We start from the raw sequence: 11,547 nt of genomic DNA on the forward strand, positions 1-11,547 counted from the left end.
TACATTCAAAGTAAAAGAGAATGGCTAGAGACGTTCATTTGAATATGATATTCACATAAAAATATATTAATTCGACCCGATTAGTTCCTTTAACCATAATCGAGTTTAACCTTGATTAGTTAACAGCCGTCAGATATACATAATATCAACCAATCTGATCCGTTGATATAGGATGATATTTATATATATATTTATCACATCATGTATTCATTTTAGGGTTTTACACCCCCTTACCGCCGCTCTCTTGTTCATATATCTTATCAAACCATCTCTTTCTTTGGCTTAATCTCTTGATTTCTTCTGCAAATATTTATAAAATTTAACTAGTTTATACATCCAAGAGGCTGGTTAGATAGTTGTTTATGTGTATTTATGTCAAATCGCGAGATATATAATCACTTCCCTTTTCCATTCAAACAATCAGGTTTGCAAAACTGCTCTCTAGAAGTTTATCATATTTTACGAATACTTTCAATCCCCTCCATATAAGAAATCTCATTTTCCATTCTTTACATTATCCCTCGGTACACATCCGACTATCTCCGTCTTGGTATGTATCTCAAAATTTTACAATCTATTTAAATCGAAATATGTGTTGAAGTATTAATTATGTACAAATGTAAGTATTTCTTCATCAGTTGATTATATCCAACATAACACAACATTATACCAACAAGAATCTAAAAACATTATGTCACCATGTTATGTTCTTTTTTATTTATACGTGATTTAATATTTTTTACTGGTTTGCGATTTTTTACAGATCTTCAATATTCCGCGACCCCAATATTTTCATGCAAATTGAATTGCATCATGACTTTTCTCAAGTTCAAAGGTAAGCTATATTTAAATTTCTTAATTTGGATGATAAATGTATAGATAAATTTTGATTGCCTCGGTTAGGTGTAATTGAAACCAAATTTCTGAATTTATCTTTTTATCAAACCGAAAAGGATTTAGTTCACATTTATTTTGCTCCTAAATAAAAAATGAATCCATATTCGAACTTAGTCGAAAATCTGAATATTTATTTATACATAGCATATTATTTCTTTTGTTCGATTTCTAATTCATTTCAAATATCCATCAACCGTGTCAAGTGACTTAATGATATCAATTTTGGATATTGGTGTAACGAGATTTGGATCAACCTTACGTGATTACTGAACATGATCCTTACCCCAATTTGATATGAGTTTTCTCCCCAAAATACACATAACATAGTAAATATTCAGTATTCCAGCATGATTTAAAAATCTTTATTGCTCAAGTGACCAATACATATTTACTTATATGTTTATGAATTATTTGCAGTAAACAATGAAGTAAATGCTCCAGAAAAGATGGATGTCTCTGCACCATGGTTTACCTATCGGTAATACTCCTTCATATATATTTTCATTTATGCCAAAATTTTCAACACTACACTTTAGATGTTTTTATTATGTTGCTCTTATATGTACCCTTACATGTACCCTCGTATGTACACGCTACCAATTCCATGCCAATATATTGAACCTGAATTATTACAAATAGAGTTGGCTATAAATGTGTAAATGGTGAACAAACCGGCCTGATAACGACATGGTTTATTAGGAACTCGAACTCGAATATAAGAATGTGTGGGTTAAGCTAACGAGCTCAGGCCGAGCTATTAGCATGTGTGGCTTGAGCTCGGCACGAGATCATTAGACTTGAACTTGGCTAGTTAAATCTAAAAAAATTGACATATATCCCGATTATTAATATTTTAAGTTTAAAATTACACTTAAATATGTAATCCATAAATCATTTGAGAATAATAAATTCAAATTTAAGCTTTTTTGTTGTTGAAAGTGATAATTATAGTGGTTCTAGTGGGCGGGTTTGAACTTTTTTTAGATAATAAATGTTATTTTTCACAAGCTGTTCGTTAACGACACAAATATGTATTGGCTTATTTTCATTTGATGAAAGATCGTGTATGGCTCTATTATTTTAGAAACTTGAGGTTGATACATATTTTGCGGTAGCTCATCTTGGCTTGTTAAGAATAATATTAAACTAAGAAACAATTATAAATTAATTAAGAATATGCTTTATTTTCATTTTTATTGACAAGAGATAATTGATCAATGTAATCCTTTCATTATGTTTTCTACTCGTGAAAATACTCCAATAGACAAGCCACCGAATTAGATAATTACTTCAGGGAGACAAGAAGATAGTGAACAAGATGACGGTTGGGTGGATCATTATAATGAGAAAAGGAATGATGTTAGTTATATATACACAATTATTCTATATTTTTTGGACAATATTTTCTATATAATTTTGCCCAATATAAAAATTGACCAAAAATTTGCATTAGGACGAATAGAAATGAATTATGACGAAATGTCACTCTTGCATTTCTTGAATGCTGAAAAAAATATTTCTCAAACTTGTTTCTTGATCCTTTACTAAACAATGCGGGAGAATGGAAGATGCCAAGTACGACAAAACAAATTTAAAAAAAATTCATGTTTAAATAAAAGTAAAAAAACAAAATTTAAAACTCCCTTAGTAAACTGAAGTTAGGATTGATTGCTAGATCAAGTTGTAGAAATAAACAACAAAAAAGAATCTAGGGGTACCTTTAATTGATCTTTATACTAAAATTAATAAGTGTGATAGTATAAGGAAGACATATATGTGTCAAAGTCGTAATATGTAGCTAGCTATTAGGGAACATTATATGGAAATGCAAACTTCATATTTTCATGTTCTTGTTACCTTCTGCTACTAGTAAAAAATGTTTGTGTCCTCTGATTTCCCTTTCAATCATTCAGGAAAGCATGGGGTTTTCGGACATGATCAATGGTGAGTACGCCATCATGCACACACATACGTACCCATATGACATGTTGTATTGCAAAAATTATTAGTAATAATAAACATTGGTCATATCTCTTAGGAAATATGTTGTTATCATGGTTCGCTTTCCTTCTGAAATTTATTTTATAAATCCCTACTTAGATTTCACATGTGCTCTGTAATTGTCATAACATAATTGTGGTTGCCAAATTTCTTGAACACGTTTTTAACTTAATACACAAAATATCAGATTCAAATATTCCAACACATAATACAAATTACATAAAAGCTGAGACAAAATTGAAAAGTAAAAAATATTGTAACCAACTTGTAGTATTGATTATATATTTTTCATGTGCTGCCTCCGTCCATTAAAGAAAATTAGAAAAAATCATAAATTTATATCAATGTGCCTATAAATTCTGAATTTATAGTCACGTGTTAGACTTTCTTGCAATATGAAGATAGAAAAATTATTTAGAATGGTTGGTAGTTTATCCAGATTAAAGGATCAACTAAAAAGGTAGTTTATCCAGATTAAAGGATAACTAAAAAGGTACTGTTATTACTTAACTAACAACGATCTTTTAGTAGGGATCTTACAACACTATATATTATTAGGATTCTAAATCTCAAATCCTGGATGAGACGGGAGTGTTAAAAAAAATAGTAAGATTTGACGGAATATACATGTGTACGTGACTACATACATATAAATGTAACCCCTCTGTTCTCATTCTTGCATAGCCATCAAGCACTCCATTTCTTTTTTTTGTTTGCTTCATATTTTAATTCTCTGCTCATATTTTATTTCAGGCACTTGAAGCTTTGCTAAATATAGTTCGGTTCCTGAGGTTTCTTTTTTGTCAGGTATTGTAAAAACACAAAACACAATCACATTTATCTCCTGTACATGCACTTCAGAACAAATCTCTCTCTCTCTCCCGCTCTCTCTCTCCTTCTCTCTCCTCTCTCCTCTCTCCCTCTCTCTCACTCTCCCTTAATAGTACTCTTTATGAAATACATGTGCTTTATGTATGAGCTTCTGCAACTGATCGATCAAATTTGAAATTTAATTAGGATGGTTGATGTTGTTACAGGAACTAATTTCGGAATATTAGTCTGCTACTACCATCAAGCTCATTGATGCCTACCACTTCCAAGTTCACTCTGCAAATTCTTTGTGATTGTTTAACCCTCATGTCTTCAGGTTGCAACTTGTACATATATATGTCAACTTTTTTTCAACAATTTGGTTTTCTTTACATATGTTTTTATCAAGAATTGTGATGATTGATAATGCCTATGTTGATCACATTCTAGAGTTATTAAACATAGAAAATATTACCAGTTTCCCAATATTAACTATGTAACTTCTACTTATTGAACCAATTCCTTATTGAAAAACTCATTACAATCTACATGTATGTAAGTGTCTTGTTAATTAATGGTTAATATCAATAAGCAAAGCAAACTACCTTGGTAGAGAAAGATGCTATAATTGTTTAGCCCCATATGATATAATCATATAATGTATTTAAGCAATTCTAGTGTTAAAAGTTTTCTATTAATTTTTTTTGAACCAATATGACACCATTGATTTTATTCTCATGACAGTTTAAAAAAAAAGTTATGCCAAAATTCATTTATAGACAAAAAAATTACATGAAATATTTCCACCACATCACTACAACAAAATAGGCCAATTACGACGGCCATCATGAAAAATTATAGTTTTAAAATTTCAATGCTAAAATGATTTTAAATTGAACCCTAAATATAAGTTATAAATTATATGTACTATTATTAACATGATATTAAATAAAATTTAAAACTGTTCAAAAAATATTTTAAAAAAGAGTACTTAAAAGATTGTAGCATGAACTTTGTTTTAATCAAAATCTTATGCCAAATATGTGTTATCATTACACACATAGATTAAGAATCGAGCACTAACAAAATTTGAGCCAATAAATTACTATTTATGATCATATTAAAAATTCCTAAATATAAGACCATTACAATTTAACATTTTACTCCTTTTCTTTTAGCCTTTTCTTTGCTTTCTCTTCTGATGATGCATAGGTGATATGGGTGAACCCGCTGGACGGGTTAGAGGATAAAAATGACCCAGCACACTTACCTGGGTTTGTAAAAATTTTAACGGGTCAACATAAAACTATACTTTTGACCCAATCCTATTATTTATATTGGGTTGGATCGGGTTGGTTCAGGTTAGGTCAAACCCCCTTATCATGGTTCGATTCCCAAATAAGAATAGAAAATTAAAATCTAACATTAATACATGACCAATGAAAATTCTAAAATATAATTCGAAAATGAAATTATTTTTCACATGGGAGTATGACTAGAAGACCGGAATAAAAAAAATTGACAATCGAACATAAAGTTCTTGATGAGTTGTAGAAAGAGTATATAAAAGTTCAAAAGATTATACATCACTCGCTATTTAAAAAAATAAAAAATCATACTATTATGATTTAAACAAAGTTCATTTAAAAAAAGACATATCCTTGCAAGTATTTTGAGTATAATTGGAGTAGCTTCTTTATCTGACATCAAACTGTTTCGAGGATTTTACTATAATAATGTATTTTGACTTTAGTTAAAACTTAGTTTTACATAATGTATGTAAATTAATTTATAAATTATATATATATTACTATTATATAAAAGACAAAACATTGAAAGTTTTTTTATGGTACCTGTTTTATAGTACACGATTGTTGTGGAACAAAAACCTGAGTGTGTTAGTATTCAATGCTAGGGTTGGTGAGCTTCGAGGTTTAATGGTCGCTCTTGCGTTCAGGACTATCGATCCTTGCAAGATGCATACGCATCTATGTGTTGTAGAGAATCAAGCCAAAAACGTAGTTCTAGGTTGAGGGGTAGAGCCCTTTATATAGAGGTGAGTCCAGTGTTAGACTTTGGTTGGAGACTGGTTGATAAGTCTCAACTTAGATGGTGATTATGAGTCCTATTGAGGAAGGAGCTCTAGAACCTTCTGTGTAGGACTTTGAGTCTGTTTAGACCATATGTCTCTACTCTTTCAGCCGTATGAGCTTAGTCCTTGAACAATTTATGTTCTTGGACCTTGACGACCTGAGCTGGTGGGCCTTGCCTAAATGGGCTGTCTTGATCTTACTACGAGCTTGGACCAAGACATGTCTATACTGGCACTTCAGACAAGAAGCCCAAGTGTAATTAATTGCGACATTAAATTGTTCTTTAGGATGTATTTCTATCCATATCATTAGCCCCCAACTTCCATGAATAGCTCGCGATTTCGTGGAAGTTGTAATGGTCTATTCGCGGACTCGGGGTACTTTCGGCCATTCTGGGTATCGGCCCTTCAGGGGTATCGGCCATTCATTGGTATCGGCCCTTCATGTGTGTCAGCCTTTCATGGGTATCGTAGTTTTATTGTAAAGTGTGGAGCAACCTACATATTTACAACGACTTATTAGTGCAAGTACACACACTTAAGGCCTTTGCACAGGCTATTTGGATAGTGTTTAACACTAAACGGCCCTATCCGGGGCTAAAAAACCGAGCGTTTATCACCCCTTAACCTTCGACAAGGTTAATTATAAGGTGAAAGCTGCTAACTATCCCTAATCTGGGTTAATCGGCCCTAATATGGGCTAATTTCCATGCACAAGTCACTAATTAGGCTTAAAAGAGCCTAATTTTAAGCTAGAATGCACTAATTGGCCTTAATAGAGGCTAATCGGCCCTAATCGGGGCTAATTAAGACTAATCAGTATGTATAAGACACTAATTATCCCTAATTCATACTAATTATAAGAGTGACCTGGGGTTAAACGACCATAATCTGGGCTAATTTCACCACAAAAATCACTAATTCCCCATAATTTGGGTTAATTAGCCTAATATACACTAATTAGCCCTAATCTAGGCTTAATTTCACTAAACGGCCCTAATCTGGCCTTAATCTTAAAACCTTAAATTTAAAAAATTTTCAACACTTTTCTGATTTTTTTTTCATTTTTTTTCGAAATTTTTCAAAGGGGGTTACCGGGTTTGTGCAGAACCACTTGTAGCAGGACTCTACAGGAGGCTCTGCTCGGCCTCATGCCCTCAAATGTGGGCTACTCGGCCACTTGAGGAGAACCTCCTGGTCGGCCTTTTGGTGGTTGCCCAGGGGTTTCCTGCCCCTAACTTTTTTTTTGAACTTCTCACTAAGAGTTCACGGTTTCTACATACCTTTTCATGCCTTTGCTTCTGATGGTTGCCCATGGAATTAACTTCATGGTTGCCTTTAAGTTCCGCAGGGCTCTGTTACGACTGTTTCGGTGAACGTTCTGTACTCATCCTAACGACGTTATGTACTCGTTCTTGCTGAATGTTCTGTGTTCTATTGAACTTGTATATATAGAAAGTCTTATACTCCATCGAATTTGTCCAAAACTCCTTCGTAGGATGTTCTATACTCCAACAAGCTCGTTTTCGTGGACGTTCCAATCTTCACAAAATTTGTTTTGCTGAGAGTTATGGTTTTCGAGAAATTTCCTAAGGATCTCTCAAGAGGGTCTCCGGAACAACTTTGAAGGCCTCATGGTTCTCCTACAGGAGTTTCTGGTCGGCTAAAATGCCTCAACTTGAGGGCTGGTCGGCTGGCAGTGCCCCCGGGGGCAAGTTGTGGCAGTCATGGCTCTCCTACAAAGGCTTCTGGTCGGCCAAAAGGCCTCAACTTGAGGGCTGGTCGGCTGGTAGTGTCCCGGGGGAAAGTTGTGGCCGTCATGGATCTCCTACAAAGGCTTCTGGTCGGCCATACGCCCCCTATTTTTGTGCTAGTCGGCCAGGAGTACTCTGCACATAAGTTGGGGTCGTCACGGCTCTCCTATAGAGGCTTCTAGTCAGGCCATATGCCCCCCATTTGTGGGCTGGTCGGCCGGGAGTGCCCCGCCACATAAGTTGTGGCCATCACGGCTCTCCTACAGAGGCTTCTGGTCGGCTATATGCCCCCATTTGTGGGCTGGTCGGCCGAGAGTGCCCCCACACATAAGTTGTGCCCGTCATGGCTCTGATACGGAGGCGTCCTGGTTGGCCAAAATGCCTCAATTTATTGGCTGTTCGGCCAGAGCTTCCCCGCATGCAAAGGATGGCCGTCACGGCTCTGATACGGAGGCTCGTGGTAGGCTAAAAGGCCTCAGTTTGTTGGCTGGTTGGGCCGGAGCTTCCCTGTATGCAAATTATGGCCATTATGGCTTTGATATGGAGGAGAACGTTTTGTTCTCGTACTCGTGAGCTTCAGCTGAAGAGATAATCTTGTCTTAATTTTCACTATTTTCTAATCATGGTGATTAACATAATTGTCCTTTAGTTAAGACTAATGACTTGTATTTGGTTTCAGCCAGGCTTTTTTGGAAGACTGATACGATAAGCGATGCCATGCATCGCTTTCTCGTTTATTATGTCGTCCTTTCTTGCCTTTCTATCGCTCTTCTTCATCATTTCCGGTGTTATTTTAGGGAGGTACCTGCTAGCGCGAATCAGGCAGACTTACGACCTGATGTAGCAGGTGACCTTTTTTCTATAAAAGAAGATGATAAGTGCTCATTTTTATTCACACCTTCATTCCTTACCTTCTCAAATTCTCAAACTCTCTCAAGCTTGTATCTTTCTCCAAGCTCTTCAAGAATGTGTGGCGGACAAGGTCCTAGCAAGTCCTCTTTTTCTCAAAAGGAAGCTCTACACAAGAGGGCCACTCTCCGCTCCTCCAAGGTATAGCTCATATTCCCCCTTCTCAATTGACCGTTGTTAAAACAGTCTGAAGAGTATGTTAGATGAGAGGGCAGACGAGTACCCTAGTACCGTCCATTTCGACGCGTTTCATCACAGAAGTATGCTCCGTGCGAAAGGATGTCGAGGAGATTAAGTCGATTTACTCCTGGCCCGACTGCTTAAGGTTTCGTAAAGCTAAGCCAAGTGAGAGGGCTTGTAACCTTTGCCACCAAAGGCATTTCTATTCAGGCGGCCCTTAAGTCCGGGCTAAGGTTTCCCCTGCACCCTTTCATTCTGAGACTTCTAGCTAAACTCAAGATTCATCCATGCCAGCTCTACCTAATGAGTGGGTCTTTTATAATTGATTCATAGTGTAGGTCTTGACTTAGGCATCCCTTAAGTTGACGATGTTCCGTATTATCTTCATGATGAAGCCTTCTCCTTTGAATCAGCCTGTCTGGGTGTAATACAACACAGAGCCCACATTTCCTCATATGTGAACACCAGTTTTCTCAATGACTTGAACCACAAAGGAAACAAGAAGTTTGTGGTCGTGGGCGGAAGGATGGAGACTGGGGGGCATACTTCAGACGTGACTTAGCAGCCCAGTTGATAGTTCTCACTTAATTCTCAACCTTTCTGATGCCGAGCTTCTAGCCAGAGATCTACTCACTAAAGATGATGGGTAACCCCCTTATTGGGAGTTCATAACAGAAGTCAAGCTTGTGGAGCTGGCCTTAGTTCCCTCTCTATTGAGGTTATTTATCTTTGTTTTTCCTTAACTTTGTGCAGTTTGTTTAATATCTGCTTTCTTTTCTTCTTATTTCAGCTGTAGAGGCTCTCGATGCCAAAGCTAAGCCGAGCGATGCTGTTACGGGCAAGATGGCCAGAGATGCAAATAAAAAGGCCAACCATATTCCCTAAGGTTCCAGCATCCTTGATGCGTTGGGATCTGGTCAGAAGAGAACCAAAGATTTTGACGGGGAGTGCCAGGACCCCCTTTTGAGCCGGGATGGGGTATCTCTTCCAGCGACTCCGTATTCGGCATCCCGGGCCTTGCCCTTGAGTGGTCGAGGAACTGAATCACTCCTCTGACATCCTATTCCTCTTCTGGTGAGAAGCTTCTTGAGGCCGAGATGCTGGGGGCTCACGCCCTCTATCAGGTAAATTTTTATTTAAGTTTTCCTTTTTTTAGAACTTGGAAAGTATTATAGGAATCACTCCTTGGGGGGCTCGGCCCTTCATACTTAAATTTTTTATAACTATACTCATACTTTCTTTGTCAGGCCAATGCCTACTTCGTTGCGTCCTCTACTCAGGCTGTCAAGATAGAGAGGCGACTATGCTGCACTGCAGACTTCCATGAACAAAATGACCTATCTCCGTGGGGGAGTGGGAATCCAAGGCTCATGAAGTGGAGGGAAGCTCGCCGTTATGGAGAGGAAATATGCTAGCTCGGAGGAGGAAGAGGAAGAAGGAATGGAAAGACCTCAAGGGAGCTTATCACAGATCCTCTAGGTTCACCAAAATGATGGACGAACATGATGATGAGATGCGTCTTGTTAACATGGCCATGGGTTGGAATATGGGAATCAAAGACGCTCAAGGCGTATGGACGGATGTGGTGATCCAAGCCTTCTATCTTGCCCCTGGAAACTACCTACCATGGCTCTATCCGTACAAGCTTCTGGATCTGTGCCCTCGACTCCTCGTATGAGGTCTCAATCGAGTTCTAGTCACGGGGGTTCGGTTCCGGTTCTAAGGGTAAGGCCCCCTCGGGTAGCCCTAACTCAGAGCAGCCCTTCATGGGAAGATTGCGGAGCGATTCCAGGGAGTAGTGTTTCTTCTTCTGAGGAAGGCTCGGATGTCGAGGGGGAGGATTATCTCTGATGAGTGAATAACGTGGCCTTGCATGGCCTTGATTGCTATACGTGGCTTTTATTTTCAGAACTCCATGATTGAACCTTATTGGTCTTAACTTATTGGTCCTTCGGGCACTCTAAACTTATGATCCTTTGGGATCTTTTATCTATGCACTTCGTTTTTAATTTCATTTCATACTTATCTTTATTTTCGGCATTTGGTCCTTCAGGATTTGCATTCTTTATATGCTCGTACTTAAATAAATGGTAGACAAAATGATAGAAATAAACTTGCATAGCTAATATCTATAAGAAATGGGTTCAACCCTTACATAAGATGGTTTCGTCGACCTTATTTATAAACTTAATACTAAGTTAACTGGGAACCTGTAGTGAATGTCCTAAACATAACTAAACCTTCAGGTTGGAAGCATGCCAAGTGCGAGGCACTCATCACCATTCATGGTCTCTAACTTGTATGATCCTCATCCCAGTATCTTCCTGACCTTATAAGGTCATTCCCAGTTGGGGGCTAGCTTTTCCTCCCTACCCTACTCCAGATGTCTCAATTCTTCCGCAAAACCATATCTCCTGTTGAAAGAACCTTTCTTAAACCCGTCTATTGTAATAAAGGGAGGCTCTTCGTTGATGCTCTGCATTGTAGGCATTGGCCTCATCCCTGACCTCGTTAATTATTTATATACCGTAGTCGTAGTAGCACTGACAACATCATACATATATATTTTACTCAACAGAGCATCAGTCATGGATGTGACATAAAAATAATTCATATATCGCAAAGACTAACTACTGATATTCAGAAGTTTTTTCCAAGAATATGAAGATAAATTTGTTATAATATCATCATTCAAATTATTTTGATGTTTCTTTCAATTATGATTATAATATTTATTTTTATTGTAACTTGATAACATTGTATATTATTTTTATAAAATTAAATATTTTCAATTTGATGAATTTTTTTAAATATTAGTTGAACTTGTTAATCCTTCAAAATATCGACTAATATTATTTTTTTTAGTTAGATAGCATAACATGGATTAAATCAAATAGTAGAATA

The 11,547-nt window shown here is 36.8% G+C and overlaps 1 long non-coding RNA gene across 1 annotated transcript; it reads left to right on the forward strand.

Annotated features, from left to right (window-relative positions):
- Positions 1-738: 738 nt before the first annotated feature.
- Positions 739-4,053, forward strand: LOC141703223 (uncharacterized). Its single transcript, XR_012567413.1, has 5 exons — positions 739-835; positions 1,315-1,375; positions 2,811-2,841; positions 3,652-3,705; positions 3,936-4,053. It is a non-coding gene; the product is annotated as an uncharacterized LOC141703223 (long non-coding RNA).
- The last annotated feature ends 7,494 nt before the right edge of the window (positions 4,054-11,547 follow it).

The sequence above is a fragment of the Apium graveolens genome, unplaced genomic scaffold (assembly GCF_009905375.1).
Source record: "Apium graveolens cultivar Ventura unplaced genomic scaffold, ASM990537v1 ctg6348, whole genome shotgun sequence".
Taxonomy (NCBI): domain Eukaryota; kingdom Viridiplantae; phylum Streptophyta; class Magnoliopsida; order Apiales; family Apiaceae; genus Apium; species Apium graveolens.